Genomic DNA, 11983 nt, shown 5'->3' on the forward strand with positions numbered 1-11983 from the left:
CACTCCAGATAATTTCCAAGGTGGTTAATAAACTGACTGGATGGTTTCACGTTAAACAAATAGTTCCAAGATAAGACAGCACATCAAATGTAAACTGAACCAAGAAGATTACGTTGACGGATTTCCAAGCAAGTGGGTCATGCTAATACCGCTGTAAAAAATCATCCTGAACCCAAGATATGAACATGTGCATATCATCAAGGTGTGAAAAAAAGATTCAAGTAAATATTTGTCGTGACGGTAGATCACTCACGCCAACCTCATGAATAATAGCAATGCCTTGTGTCGCTTCTCTAAGAAATTCGTTGGGGTTAAGAGAGATTACATTTCCACTTCGGAACAAACACACCCTGAGCAAAGAATGAAACTCTTGTAAAAGATAGTAAATAAGGAAGTGCAGGAACTGATTCCACATTATGTATTACTTTAACGTCTGTACGTAGTTATCATCAAGCAACTACATACATTGTTTGTTGGCAATTGCACCACGCATTAATGCACATCCATATCGTTGGGTTTCTTTAAATTAGTTAAAAACGAGACAAGCAACAAATTTACATAGTATGAATGAAAGCCAGTCAACTATTTTTCGACATATTTCTTGTAATTAAAAATCATGCAAACCGTTAATACGTCATACATACAATACATACAAACTCTGCGATATACATACAAAGAAATAAATCCATTACTTCTCGATAAATGAGAGATGTTTTAATGGTGATAAGTAATAGCAGGACTATAAAAGTGTAAATAATTCGAGTCGCGCAGGGGGAGAAGAAGGAGATTACGATGAAGGTTCGGCAAATGTAGGTGACGATGATGGTGAGAGAGACGAAGTAGTAAATTCCTTCAACGGAAGCCAGTTACTCGCCCTTTCCTCCCCTCCTTATTTTTCTCCGAGACGAAGAACGACCATCTCCAAGCAGCCCAAGACGGACGGGAGGGTCTTTGCTCGCTTAGAAAACGTGGAGGAATGAAAGGGAAGAATTAAGTGCTCAAGGAGAGCAGACGACACGCCCCTTCACGCACCTGCCACTCTTACTTTCATTCACAAATTTTTTCAAGAAATGCGATCCCTTTCCTTTGCACGGTCGTATAAGAAATACATCTTTAGGGGTTTGAACCATTACTTTTCATATTGTGTACCCCATTAATTATTCACACGAAATTTAATCCATTTTTGCATTCTCAAAGATGGTAAGACGACACAAAACGACCAACACGCTCTTTTATTTCCATCCGCTGTGTGAAGAACAGTCGAATAGTTCAATATTAACGGGGTGGTGGCCAAGCAGAACCATCAATAATTTAGTGCCTCTCTCCCCATTTATCATCACGCAATTTCAACCTTGTTGCATAACCACATTATGCGACGGCTTCAATCAAGGAGACATTTGTTGCGTATTTGAGAATCTCAAGATACCTCAAGAACGTAGTTTTTAATCCTGGTTATCTCAATTTGCCTCATTTTTATTTCTAGTTTCATACATACATTTTTCCCCTCCTGTTACTGAACACATATGCTTATTTCCTCTTGGGTCAGTTAATGGATAGATAAATAATAAACAAAACTGAAACTGGGTGTAAAGGGATGTGCTTGTTGTTCCCATTTTCTTCCTATATTTGCTTATTAAAATAAAACTATTGTATTGCGTTGAGACCATTGTTTGAGTAAATGGTTTGCAAAAATTAGCAAATAATCAAGTATAAATTAACATGGACATGATGCAATGTAGACTTAAGTGATGCATTGGGCAACATTTAATTATAAAGTTCATTCCACTGCTGTGACTTATGTAGATGGAGTATCGGACTCTTTATAGTTTTACACGGAGATGACCCAGCATTACAACCATATGCAAGTTTTAATGAAAGTATTGTACAAAGACTACGTCCATATCTCTCCAACATTGCTCAGCTGCACATGCTCTAGACTACCACCTTACAGTTGACTTATCGACTTTAAATTATCATACGGCTTATCATATGAATATGTGTATTCCAAACGTATGTCGTACTGAGAAGGATGAGTTGGTTGACGATGAGTAAGTATCCAATGTAGGCATCAGTGCGATAAGAGTGCCTTATCTCTGTGTATGGCAATTTGAACTAGAATTATCAAGGATGTTAACGCTGATGCATACTCTGTTAAGGCAGAGTCAGTCTTGCAGACAATTTGCATTACATCATTTTGCATTGGTCGGGTGGTGTCAAATCAGTTAACGGAATTTGCAATTTAACTGAACACAAGAAATTGGGTTCCATTGTTCATTATCCAGCCAGAGGTGTTACAAACAGTTTCAAACAAGCAACTATTTTATCCGTGCCTTGATTGGATTTAGTTTAGTTTAGTCAAGAAAACGAGCAGCTTTATCATTCTTGTCTTCAGTGTGACATCTAATCCCAACCTTGGCCTCAAGGAAAAGTAAGCAAGGGTTGCACACCCGCCCTTCTTTGTAGAAACTGCATTTAAAATTTGACATTATGGTTTACTTTGTCGTGTCGTGTGGTTAATAAAGTTTGTTGGCGATGAAGAACTACATACATCACGTAAAAGGATCTAAAGGCGTATCGATTTCTTCCTCAAACTCGAGACAATCTAACCCCGTTTGACGTGGTGGCAGATGTTATTGAATTGTTGTGTTTGAGAGGTTGAAGATAAAGCTGCTGCCGCTGCATGCTGCCTGCCTCCTTAACCTCCATCTCGTACTATATGTCGGCTCAGGTTTAAATCAACCAGACATTATACAGAGGAAGCCTCACGGAGAAAAATAAAGGTTTCCTCGTGTCGCATTTGGTTCAGAAACAATTAACTCGTGCTCAAGAAATATCAAGATGATCATGTTCAGCTGGTTAGAAGTTGATCCAAATCCAGGTGTGTGTCTTGTTCTCTTATTTATTATTGCTTACTTACCACTATTCTTCCTATCACAAGTACCAGAGCGATTAGTCGATAGTAAAAAGATGACTTATTTGGGTCAATAAGGTGCATGGAATTCAGTCATAGAAGAAAAATATCCAGAAATCTGAAAATTCTACACCTTTTGTTTTCGACTGCCTTAACCTCGAAAGAAAGAAAAACGTGTTTCATTACATTGTTTGTGGGAGTTGAGAGAGAGAAAAGGAGGGCGTACAGTTTTTCTCAAAAGGAAATGTTTTTGACTGCTCAAGTGTTAACGTTTCCTTTTAACTGGGTAATAAATAAATGAAGCAATTGAGTTTAGAATCACCTTTCTCAAATTTTCTCAGAGTGGCAAACCAACAACTTCACCATCATCATTGTCGAAATACGTCTATTTTGCTCATATTGAATATGTGTAACACAAATACTTAGATTAGTAATGTTTCATTGTAATGGCTCAAGTAGAGCAGCAAAGTCTTTGGAACATCATTGGTGTCCTTTTCAGAAGATTACGTGATAAATAGGAACGAGCATAATATTATCGTTGCAAAAGGACTCTATAAAACTATCAGAAATGATTGGGAAATGGCATGTCATGTTTAGAGATAAAAAGCGTGTCTGCCGTCTTGTTTTTCTTGTGAAAGCAAGCAGGAAAGTAGAGAAAATGGAGACAAAAGTGGCACAACTAACGACGAACAAACGAATTTCCTATTATTGCTTTTGTTATCAGTCACTAAAAGTTCTTTAGCTCCAAAAAGAAATGAGAAATTCGTTGTCAGTTTGATTTGGCTTTGCTTTTGTTGACTTTGTCTCCAAATGGGAATATCCAAAATCTTAATCACGATTCATGAAACAGGAGCATATCTATGATTTCATTTTACTGGTTCTACTACATGGATTTGGGTACGCCTTTCTATTTCAGGATCTGCATGTTATATGGCCTGATTTTTTGTTGAGTAGAAAATCGCATGAGTTGCATACGCATACGTAACTCGACATCGTGAATACATGAATTCTTCCATTCATTCATGTTGCCAAAACTCCAAATATTGACCATAGTGATTGCCAATGTCGTCCATCAACTTGAAGGAGGCGGTTTAGTTATCAAGCAAATTTTGAGTGGAAAAAGATTGTCAAAAGCCCAACAATTACTATCTTTCTCCCACAAAAATCTATAATTGCAGGGGATTTTTTTTGTTAAGAGAGAAATACAGCAGAAAGAACCTTGAGCACAACGATTGCATTATTTAGTAAGATAGTTACAGGTTTTGATTTTGGAAAGTCAGAATACTCCGAGGAAAGAAGGAAATGGAGTTTTCGGCTTTGTTGGAGAGTTGCTGAGACACTTTATTTAAGGGAAGTGCCATCGATCCATAAATGAATGATTTAATGTGGTCATGTTACTTTTGCTCCGATCACTCAACCAAACCAAACAAGGTGGGCGAATGACAAAGGAGCTCAAGAATTCTTTTTATTCGGATAACTTTAAACTTGTCTTGCTCACCACGACATTCCTTGTACCAGAAATACGCTATATGTACGTACGTACGTATGTACATTAATGTTTGCACATAACGACCGGAAAGAAATTTTGTACCTGGCAATTATTATGATTGTCCTGAATTTTTTCAAGACACGTAAACTACACAAACATTTTACCATGTCTTCAATTATTCAATTTCTATTTAAGTAGATTAAGCTAAAAACAAAAATTAAAGAAAATTGCTGTAATTCTTTTGAACCCAAAGACGAGAGTCGAGTCGACATATTTGCTAATTGGAGTAGTTTAAGATCTTTCCAAAGATTGCTCCATGAAATACTTGTACTACTTTCTACTGAAGGCCCTTCAATACATTATGCATACTTACACAGCTTATGCATGCACAAGGATGAGAGCATTACTATAAAAATATAGCTGCAGCTATTATTATGTCAAGTTGGCCAATTTTTGACCCAACTTTAATGACGTTTATCCTTAGCATGTTCATGTCCTGTCATGAGAAAATGGTCTAAAACAAACATGAGAAAATATTTGGTGAAAGCCAGGAAAGTCAAGGAACCAAAGTCCATATATAAAGCAATAAGTGGGTTCTCGAGACGAAGAGCGTGTCCTCGTCGTTATTGTCACCGCCTTTCGCTAAGTTAATGACACGATCAATGGTGTTCTAATGGACGTTAATGGAGATGGAGAAAAGCTCTCCACTTTAGATCTTACTTATATCTCTCACTTCCCTCCCCATAAAAATCTTTGTTTTCCTTTAACAGAAAATCGCAAACTCTCCAACTTTTCTTGAGCTCAACAACACTTTCCTCGCTTCATTTTATTTTTTGATGATAACTGCGTGTGCTGTAATAAGGAGTTTCACATATAGTGGTGTGGCTAACCGAGTGCGATGCAAGTGTAAGTAAGGAAGGAAGGAAAGCAAAGGCAGCCGGGCAATTAATCGATCGATGAATCATCATCGTCATCTCCTCATCGTTAGTTTAGCCCAGTACATGCGGCAGTTATGTTGTAGAAAGTAAAGTATAAGTTGGTTGTGGGTTGGTTGCATGGCCACGAGCCAAGTGAATAAGGCAAAAGAGAGAGAATAAGGATGAGTTTTGAGAAGGAGAAGGGTAACTTCATCAGTCCATCTGCTCAAACATCTGCCCTTCAAGGGTAAGAACGACCCTTCTCCGCCAAATCCAAGTACAAACATAAAGACTCTTTCACTCCACGGCGATGTGCAGACGACCAGACGCTATGTACATGTCTCTCTCATATACAATGTTCCAGCGTAGATATGGTCGTCGTGGTGTGTAGCTACATAATGTCGTAGTCTCAAAATACAAATCACCATTACAACAATTAATTAAGAATTTTATCATTTTTTTGTTAATTATCACTCGGAGGATAGATTCAAACAGTTTAGCTTATCGTTATTGAATAATGCAAAATCTTGTAGCCGCAAATAAATTTACATGGTTATTTTCTTACTAAACTGCAAAGATTAGAAGGTTAATTGGTGTAACATGTACCGTATACGTAAATCGTCTTTGTTGGTAAACAGAAATCTTGCAAGTTGTAAGTACCTCGGCATGATAATATTTTTATGGGTATAAGCTATTTAAGGTGTATCACCAGCAGTCCAAATTGCATGCATGCGACGCAACTTCCTTTCACAATCTTCACAACAAAGTTCAAGTTCACCCCAAAGCAAAACAAGTTCAGGTGAATTGAAAAGCAATCTCGAGTTGAATGAAAATGCGACAAACAGCATTTGGTACCTGATGGTATGGGCACTTACTGCCGTCGAAAATGCTTAATTTAAATTCCAGCCCGAGTGGAAAAGTCTCAATAGATTTGGAGAGAAGAAAAGTGCAGCTGCAGATTCAAAGAAAAGAAATGAGATGGACAATTACCCCCGAAAACTAACCACCGTCATCCACATCCACCCAATAATAATAATGTCGCACTTTGCTCGTCCACATATTTACAATTTCTACAATCTCGTATGTAAGTCTACAACTATTACTACGACAGCAGATGCGTGCGGAGCGTGGCACCTTCCTATTTATTTTTATCACTGGGACACGAGCTCAACTTCTTTTATACGAACGAGACATTCATTCCACTCATATTTCTCTTTCGTTGGGTCCTTCCAACAATAAAGCAAATAAAATAGGATCCGATCTTTCAGGCTTTTACTAAGGTTGCAAACGCTTCAAAGAGAAAGAAAAGGGACGCGTACATAGTTGGGCAGAAGGGGACTGAACCTTTGCATTTTGCTTCAGGGGTTCTCCCGGGAAAGAGGAATATGTAGATAGGTGCTAGTAATTTGTTTTCCAAACTCATAAAATGGTAAATTAGTTGAGATTGTCTCCACCATTTTAAGATGGTGACGTTTTTTCGTATTTGCTATTTAAAGTTTATAATTACAACAACTATCGACGTATGAATTAATTTTGGCACTAATGACCAATTCTAAATTAAAAGGCAACAGTATTTAGTAATAAGTTTTGAGCATTTATGGATGAAGAAAGTCGGTCCCTTTTTGGTAGAGACGCACATCTCTCCGTGAATAGTGGATCAAATTGGAAAATGCGAACAATTCCTGGGTCCCTTGAAGCTGGCGTCTATGTGGAAGTTGGCTGAGCGGGGTTTGTGGGGTGGGTCGGTCGGAGCAGCATACGTGTGCCCCACACGTTCCTTCCTTTTGTTGAGTAAGAATACGACAAATCCCGTCTCCCCGAAAAAATAGTGGCAGCTGCATCCCTTAAATTGAGTCCCTCTCCTCTTCCTCCTCTCTTAAGCAACTCGGTTGTGGAATAATAAAATAAAAATAAAACCCGTCCGTACCCGGGTATCCTCCCGCCTTGCACTGTGGCATACATATGTAGGTACTTTTATACTTGCCCTATACATGTGTAGATAAACCCGACGTGGCAGAGGTCCGCTCCGCACTCGCTCCCTTGCATTTTTTCTTCCCTGTCCGGAACAACCCTCTTTTAAGTCTCTCTCCTTTTGTTCCGGCATATTTACAAACTGAGAGGGAAAAGAAGGGATCTTGACGATTTGTAATTTCACTTCTACTGCTACCCTGCCCAATCGAACCGAAAATGAACCATGGCCTAGGCTAAGTTATACATGCTACCCACCAACCAACAACATTTCCCTCTCTGGATCCAATCAAATCTACTGCACAATCTAAAATCTAGCACACGACACACTTTCAAACTTTTTACTCTCTTACATTCAGCGTTCTCCTTTGTTATGCTAAAACTTGTCTGCCTTTTACTTTTGGAGGGGATTAGGATTATCATCTGCAGTGCAAGGTTAAGGATGCACAAACGATACATCGCGGGTTGAGGAGAACGAGGAAAAAATTACATGTTGGCATATAATCGACGAAAAGTTTTCATTTTTAATATCGTGTCATGATGCTTCGTTTTTTATTGGTGGTGGGCCGTCTTCTTTTTCCATTCAAGAATGAAAACACGGGATTTCTAACGAGCCGTATTGAATTTGATAGTGAAGTGTTAAATCAAACGGAGGGATAACTCATTGCGCTCATTGTATGGTTCAAGACTGGCTTGATAAAAGGTTTGAGATTGAGATCTGAGATGGCTATTGTCCTGATCCACCTACCCAAACATGACGCAATATGTACGTACTTATGTACGTGTAAAAGCAACCTTCTCAATAAATGAAAAGATTTTGGTGAATGGGAATTGCATGGCGTGGTTTTCGAATATATAAATATAAATAAGAACTTGTATGAGACACCTGACATCTTAAATGTTAAGAACACGTGCCACTCATCCACATCCATTCATTTCTATGTTTTCCTTCGCACTGGGGAAGGAAGGTTAGAGTCCCTTTAAATTTTTAAAGATCTTCATTTTCATTTACACCTACACTTGCACCACCCATCAACCGGACGACTCTTTCTCCCGTTTAAAGCAATGAAATTAAAAGTGTAAATCATTTCCAAGATCCGGTCACCATCAAAAATGTTGCTACTGACGAGGACGAGGGAAATAATTAAGAATGAATCGCTCGACACTCGTCGTCGCAAGTGAGTAACCAAAATGTATGGGCGAGTATTGTCGCGTATGGAAGCGTGACATGAAATGTTTTCATTCAGAAAAATGTGTACAAAAGGATTCTTGGATTTCCTTAAGTCAGTCATCCAAGTCAGTCGCATGCAAGCGAGTGACCCTCGTGTCTCGTTACTCGCATAATATACGTAGAAATATAGTGTGTTAAAAAAGTGACTGCACCCAAGTCCCTTCCTTCCTGCGAGGATGAGTCATTCATTGATGCCACTCATTCACTCACTTAGCTCGTGGTGGGGCAGAGTTTACCTGAATTTAATGAGACTTGTCATGTATGTGGTTATGCATGCATGAGAAGTAAGATGAGACAGAATTAAGGGACTTCCTTTCCATGCCATTTCGATCGGATCTCCTTCCTTCCTTCGGTGTTGGCTTAAGAAATTGAAGTTCCGGCCAAATCTTGTTTCACGGGGCTCAGTTTCGGCTAAATTTATCTCTTGGAGAACAAAAAGGATGATTTCATTTATCTAATGCTTGGTGGTTTTATGGTTGGTGGTTGGAAATTAAGTGTATTTAATAATAGTCCCGAATTATACATACAAGTCGATTTGGGAATGACAGTAGTGACAAAGGGAGCGGATAAGGATCTGAGCATCAGTGGATACTCAATACATACATGATTTTGTATACTAATAAAAGTAATTTTGCGTGTCAATTGAGAAGAAACTAGTAAACCGTGTGGTCAAAATCTAAACGTGAATTCTGCTTGGCATAAAGATAAAAAATTGATTAATTTAAAACGATACTATCATATGAAGATTTAGGATTAGTTGCCAGTACTATGAACAAGAAGTAGCCTGCGAATAATTAATATGCATATATTCGACTTTTGCATACTTTGATGAGACATAAGTATGTACCCCTGCCTGGTGCGATTAAAAACTAGCATTTATTTTTCTGCCTATTTGAAATAGTAAAGACTCGCGACCACCACCAACGTCTGCAAACTACTCAATCAGAGTATATTGCATGTTTAATTCTAATTCTAATGACCCTCGCGTCATCAGTCAGACGACTAAATACGTATACTTGCTGGAGGAGCAAAACAAGTGACTGAATTTATGAATATGTACATATACGTACACGACTGTATTAATAAGCTACTTCTTGGCTTGAATAAACGAGTAAAATTTAAGGAGGATGTGGAACTTCCTTTTTAGAACCAATTGACTTTTGCTTCTCTCAAATCTTCCAAGTCTACCTACTTAAGACTATTATGATCAAGTAGTAGCAACCAGCAAGGAGGCAAAACCATAAGCAGTAGGCAACCACAAGATCAAGATAAATTAAACCGGCCTTCTCCCATCGCTCTGTACAGATGTACATATTAGTTAGTTTCGCTGTCGTCGTCATCTCATCTTATAAATTAGTAATGATGGCATGATAGTAGCTCGATCTCTTTTGTCGATCTGCATCTCTTCTTCTCTTCAGCTCACGTTTCAAGGAAAACAAAACAGGGAGAAGGTTTCGATATGATGCTTTCCCACGAACAGAACAAATTGATCTATATAAATTGAAACTTATTTCATTTTGTGACGGCATTGATAATCGCTCGTAAGCAAGATCATCAAAACAGGCAAATAAAGCAACTTCATAATTGCTCTCTAGTGGTTCGGGTTATCGTTGTTCTCATGTCGAGTCGAATTGAACTTTTATGATGAATTTATGTATCAAACTAGAGTAAAACATGTCATCTGCTTTAATCAGATGGAGAAAATACATGTATGCAACTAATACATACCTCCACACACATAATGCACCTGTCTAAGAAGGGAAGCATTTATTTATCCACAAGCTTTAGTTTTTTTACAAGAGTGTATTCATGTACTTGTCTTAGCTATCGTGTAAGAAAGTGAAATTGCTAACGGACTCTTTTCTCTCCACTTCCTTTCAAACTTCCGTGTCCGATTCCTATTAATGTTGCACAATGAATTGTGGTAGGAAAAAATTGACTCGTGCCTTATGAGACAACGGCCAAAAGTTTACAACCAAAGTTTACTGACTTGAGGGATCCATTCCTTCCTCAGAGCACTTTTGTGACTTCCTTGACTGAGCTCGAATTTACTTCCGCTCACCTGCAATCACAATTTGACCGTTGGCTTGTTTTCTCAATTTGGAAAGTATTTATATTATTTTTCATGTGAAGGAATAGTAAGTAAAAATACATGGAAAGACAAGATGATACTATTTGAATCTTCAGTTTTGAAAAAAAACTTCATGGATGGATGAGTGAGCATTCATTTTCGAATGAGGAGGAGGTGAGGGCGTGAGAAATTTGGTGAGGGTAATTAATCATGAGGAGATAGATTGGATGGCAGATGGATTATCTATGAGCCACTGACTGAAATAAATTTCAGGGCGAATTAGCTTCATAAGGGCTTCGCTTCATATATCAGCAACCAAGGGTTGAGTTGGACTGGTCCAGTTTTTAATGGATGTGCAGAGAAAAAAATAATTGCTTATTATTACGAGTTCAACGAATAGCGCTGCTAAAAGAAATACATGCATGTTGTGTAATTTCTCCAAAACTAAGAGTTCTTCGGCTTCACGCATTTGTTGCAAAGTGGGACAAATCAGTGTTAATCATGTTAATATTAGCGCTAAGCTAGGATATAATTGCATTATAATCCTGCACAATAAATATCTGCATTTATTTATTTAGTAGGGTATCTAGATTTATGACTTGCACAGAGAAGTCATCACGTCCCTTCGGAATGAGAATGAGTTGCCACCCATAAAATAAAACTCCCCTTTACTTTCAATTTGATCATTTCATTTGATTTTGCAGGCTTTAATTAATTTACAAATCCGCATCTTGTCTGCTTGTGGCCTTTTTATGGACTGATCATATTGTAAGTTATAAACTTGTCACAATCAGCTCGTTTTGTACCACTAAATTATGCATTGCCTTTCCGCTGGATATTGCACATATTTTATAAGATAACAAAACAGAAAAATTCGATATCCTACACATATTTTGTACATTTTGGGAGAACATGGAAAAAAATAATTTATTGATAGCTTTCGGATCTTCTTGATCTTTGTTCAAGTCAATTAATGACGAAAAATTGTATAGAAAAATTCATACTGCTTTACAATTTTTTTTCCCTGCGTTTAATACATTTTACAAATATTTGTTGATGAGAGAATGCGTGAAACTGTTCCATACACGTTATTGTGTCTTCACAATATACGCACGGATCAAATTTGTACCCAAATTTGTGATACAATTGGCACATGTTTTCCCGTTAACCAAAGGAGAGGAACAGTTATCTTGTAGATCTACATGGAGTTGTGGCTGAACTATAGTTTTCACGTTTACAAAATCATATCCAAAATCTAAGAGTGCATTTGATATGATGATGGAAAAAGCAAGGAGGAAAAATTCGCTACTACAGTAGTAGCACCGCTGTACATTTGTATATGATAGATATGCACAAGTAGACATCGTTGGGCTGCTGGAGGATTTAGATTACGAAA

The 11983-nt window shown here is 37.9% G+C and overlaps 1 protein-coding gene across 5 annotated transcripts in view; it reads left to right on the forward strand.

Moving 5' to 3' along the window:
* LOC110843098 (putative uncharacterized protein DDB_G0277255) overlaps positions 1–11983 on the forward strand; it is a 35152-nt gene that overhangs the window by 10370 nt on the left and 12799 nt on the right. Inside the window, exons 1-2 of one of the 5 annotated variants that reach the window (XM_022089017.2) lie at positions 2183–2428; positions 2523–2878. The exons of 3 other annotated variants lie outside the window; for them this stretch is intronic. The gene's annotated coding sequence lies outside the window, so the exon portion shown is untranslated. Of the gene's footprint in view, positions 1–2182; positions 2879–11983 lie in introns of those variants that run through there. One more of the 5 variants, XM_035848857.1, reaches the window with a different exon arrangement.

The sequence above is a fragment of the Folsomia candida genome, unplaced genomic scaffold (assembly GCF_002217175.1).
Source record: "Folsomia candida strain VU population unplaced genomic scaffold, ASM221717v1 Fcan01_Sc002, whole genome shotgun sequence".
Lineage (NCBI taxonomy): Eukaryota > Metazoa > Arthropoda > Collembola > Entomobryomorpha > Isotomidae > Folsomia > Folsomia candida.